The sequence below is a fragment of the Myotis brandtii genome, unplaced genomic scaffold (assembly GCF_000412655.1).
Source record: "Myotis brandtii unplaced genomic scaffold, ASM41265v1 scaffold2637, whole genome shotgun sequence".
NCBI classification, from domain to species: domain Eukaryota; kingdom Metazoa; phylum Chordata; class Mammalia; order Chiroptera; family Vespertilionidae; genus Myotis; species Myotis brandtii.
Genome location: NW_005360037.1, coordinates 58233 through 62516, shown reverse-complemented (window position 1 = coordinate 62516; position 4284 = coordinate 58233). Strand labels below are relative to the sequence as shown.

At 40.8% G+C, this 4284-nt stretch overlaps 1 protein-coding gene across 2 annotated transcripts in view; it reads right to left on the bottom strand.

Annotated features, from left to right (window-relative positions):
• The window catches only part of RAB9B (RAB9B, member RAS oncogene family), a 13297-nt gene extending 9019 nt beyond the window's left edge, over positions 1 to 4278 (bottom strand). The window contains exon 1 of one of the 2 annotated variants that reach the window (XM_005868120.2): positions 4146 to 4278. The gene's annotated coding sequence lies outside the window, so the exon portion shown is untranslated. Of the gene's footprint in view, positions 1 to 3565; positions 3628 to 4145 lie in introns of those variants that run through there. The other variant, XM_005868121.2, reaches the window with a different exon arrangement.
• Positions 4279 to 4284: the final 6 nt, after the last annotated feature.

Sequence of the window (4284 nt, the reverse complement as noted above, 5' to 3'; positions counted from 1 at the left end):
GCCTAAAAAGAAAAACAGTGCTTATATTTGTTGAGTATTCTTTCATAGTGGGGAATAAAGAAACTTTAAAAAACAATCTCTCTTGCTTAATAATCTCATGTAATTTTAAAATTTTTTTATTGTTGAGAGTATTATAGATGTCCCCCATTTCCCCCCCTTTTGCTCCCCTCCACCCAGCTTCCCCCCCATACCTCATGCCTCCACTGCACTATTATCTGTGTCCATGGGCTATGCATGTATGCATATAAGTTCTCTTCCTGCTCCCCTTCCTTCTAAGATCTGTAACTCTGTTCTATACTTCCAGGTCTCTGGACCTATTTTGTTTGTCATGTTATTTTCTTCAAATATAAATAAAGAATATTATAAGGGATTTATTAGAAATATAAATTAGTAATTATGAATTTAAATAATGTCTTTTAAATTGATAGGCTTCATCCTCCTTCTTGGTCTATATCTATTCTAAAGTATTCTCAAGTTTACCACAATTCTTTATTTTTGTCCTCTTTTCTCTGTTCTCAAACTGCTGTCTTTGGCACTAGCTCAAGTGACAAACATTTCTTTAAATGGAGATGAAAGAAGTGTTTGTAAACCTCTTTATTTTTAATACTGGTCTGTGTGATAACTTTCATAACAGAACTCTTGAACTCTCACTTAGAAAAGTAATAGAAGGAAGTGAAAACTTGGGCACAATACTGGTAGTATTAAGGGCTTGTGCCAAATAAACTTTAAATATCTAGCAAACAGATGGTTCATATCATTCAATGACTTACTAACTCTACTTTCCTTACTGCGGATACATCAGATGATGGGTCAAGGACTGAGTGCATATGGAAACCAAATACTCAGCTCCAGGAATAATGATGAAGTATTAATAAATATCTGAGATAATGCTGCAGTTGCTTGTGCATTCCCTATTTGGTCATGTGCACACATAACTTCTGGGTACATTGGGAGGAAAAGCAATGTGGTTCAATGTCAAGTGCACTGGGCTGGCAGCAATCCGGAGATAAGAGTCTTCATCGCTGCTTTCCCATTAATTTATTTTATGAAATTGGACAGGTCACTTAATCTTTCTGTGTTTCAATATCGTCCTATATAAAAATAGAACTGATAATACCTGTCCTACTTAACTCATAGGATTTTGGGGTGGGGGTGAATAACTTATGAAGCCTGCAAAAATTTGTATGCATTTATTGAAATTTTTGGTTTGAGATGTTTGTTCCTCTTGCTCCTCTACCTCCTTTCACTCACTGGTGGGAGCCTTATGACTCAGTATTAACCCTTCTCAAAAGGGCCTGCCAGTAGGAATATAACAATTCTTCATTTTCTTTGTCTTCCATATTTGAAAACGCCTTGTTTCCCAATAATTTTGAGTATCTGCCACAGAATCTCAGTGTGGAGGGACCTTAAGGATTTTCTCATCCAATCTTGCTATTGATGCTTGAGAAAACATTTGAGTGCCTATTGGGTGCAAATTCCTTACTAAAGTGACCCTCTATTCACCTCTGCTATCTCCAACTCTTGTTTGTTTGCTGGAAGTAGAGATGAATACAGTTTAGGCTTGTCTCCTTGCCTTCACTCACTAAATCCTGCTGATTTTTCCTTGGAATATCCTTTTCTGATCCTCTGCTACCATCCTCATTTTGGCTCACATCTCCTTGCATGTAATCTATTATGAAAGCTTCCTGACTGTTCTCTCCCTTGCCTCTGGTTTCTCCTTACCTAATCTACTTTGCAAAGCTTAATCACTTGAGCACTTACTGTTGGACATGCATACGTGTTTTAGGCGAGGTCTTATCCTCAAGGAGTTTACAAATTAACATATAAGCTTCAGATCTCATGGTTTACAGTTGAAACAGTAGCATTATACCAACCTTATTTTGTTACCAAAACCTTATTTCCAAGTATGTCTTTCTGACACAACCAAATTTTAAATTTCCAGATAGTAAGGCCCTTGTTTGTATGTCTTTGAAGCCACTTCAACATGCAGTAGCAGAGTCCTCATATAGCTAATCAATAAATATTTGTTCATTAATTAACTGTTTAAGTAGGTGCCCAAAACTAATGCCTCTAAATTTATGCCAAGGTACAATAGAGCCACAGTTCTGTAAGAAATCCAAATACTATTATTTACTAGTATAAGGTGACTAAAGAGCAGAAGTTATGGTCTTATATGGATCACTTTTTAGATGGAATATAACAGAAATTCCACCTGTTGAAAGTTGGTGGAAATACTCAAGTTTTCCTCCCTTTCCCTCACATTTTAAAAATAAGTATACAGATCCCTCCATTCCCATCAAAAACTAGAGGAGAATAATTATCTCCATTTTGTGTTTTTAGTGGTTGCTGGCATCCCTACCATCATCATCATCACTGAAAATGAGTGTGATCTTCTTTAGTACATACTTAAAAAACTAGCACAGTATACAAACAAATCAATTTTTCCTCCCCCAGAATATGGCAAATTTAAATCAAACCTTGAAAAAGATAACATAATGTAGGCAAAAGAACCCTTTAATAACTCTAAATACATTTAATAGGTAAATCAAACCCCTTATACATCCTTTATGGATCCCATGTCAAGTTAGGATTTGGACTAAAATGTTTATTCTGATTTTGGTCCCATTCAGAGAAAGATCTGGCTTTAACAGACCAACTATCCTAGAGATGCAATTCTCCTTTCCTATCCCATGGCCCCAAATAGATTAACAAGCATTCTCTAAGGATAGCTTATTCACTTTTTATTCCAATTAGGGTATACATCTTAGACAGTAAGGTGAATTAGGAATTCATATAACAGATACTTGCCAGCTTTCTTTGCTCTTCAAAATACTTGAAACCTTCTGAATCTGCTGTGCTGGCACCCACTGATTGTATTTAGTTGGGAGTGGGAATGGAGGTGAGGAAGAAGGCAGTACAATCATGAGAAAGAGGTTGAAGCTTTGAAAATAGTACATTTTAGTGTGATGATGGAGAGAAGAGAGATAGAAATGCAAATTGGCAAGTCAGTTGCCATGGGTAGAATGATGCTCAAATCCATAGTGCAGATTGGGAGCAAGTCTTGAAAGGGATTGTACTGCATGGCTGGGGCGGGGGGTGAGAGTGGCACTGGCTGCAATCTGCACAGGGGAGGAGCCATAGTTGGGGTTGTAGGGAAAGCCCATCTTGTGGTGACATACTGGTTGAGGCTACTCAACTCACTATTGATTCCTGGCACAATATTTGTTAATACTGCACTGGAGAACTGGGAGAGGCATTCTTTAATCTATGTGAAAATCAATACAAATAAGAAATGATAAAATATTTGAGTTCCTCCACCTCAAACGGTGTAGGTTATTTCCAATTCAACCTGATGCTTAGTGGTGGTGATGGGGTTCCTAGCAGGTAAGCCCTCTGACGTGTACACTGGATTCATTTTGTAGAGCTAACAAATAATCAGCTACATCCATGCACTGAGTCCAACAGTCACAGCTGTCATGCCACTGAAATGCTATTCTCACATTTATGTCCATATTTAGATCTTATATGCATCTAGAAGGGACCAATGTGGAATTTCACCTCTAACCTTTCATTCCTCAGGATGACAGCTCCGTGGCTATGAGCCTGAAGGCATACTAGATAGCAATTTGGCACTGTCCCCAGGCCACTTCTTCCCAAGTAGACTAGCTAGAGACAAATAGGTAAGGTTTGGGTAAGTGATCAAAGTACCGGGAGAAGCTTCCCTAGGAGACCAGGAATGTTATCTCTATGACAGGGGCACTGTTAGCATTGGGGATCTAAAAAGTGTGATGTCAGGCATAGTTTCAGCTACCTCGGACCCAGATCCTCTCATCTCACCCCCAGCTCTTAGAACCAGAGGCTGTGGCGCATGCGCACTGAGCCACACCCGTTCCCCACGGAGTCCTACCCCTCCCTGCCCAGCTCTGGCAGCCGCTTGGCTTACTTAGCAACGACCCCCACCTCCCCAACAGTCACCTACCCCCCAACTCTGACCCCTGCACTGCTGAGGGCCCTTTCCCAAGGTGCGAGTGCCCCCAGAAATTACCTAGACCTCCCTTTATTCATCTTTCCCCAAACCCCCCACCTCCGGGCCTCTGGGGTCCCGGCTGTTGGCCTCGCTCCCTGCCCACGCACAGTCACCTTACCCGACACAATGGGACAAAGATAGAAGAGAGCCACGGGCACCAGGCAGTCAGCTCTGAGAGCCGGCCGCCCGGCTCCTCAGCGACACTGTCACTGCTCCTACTGCCTCCCCGTCCTCAGTGGGGCAGCAAGTGCAGCTTG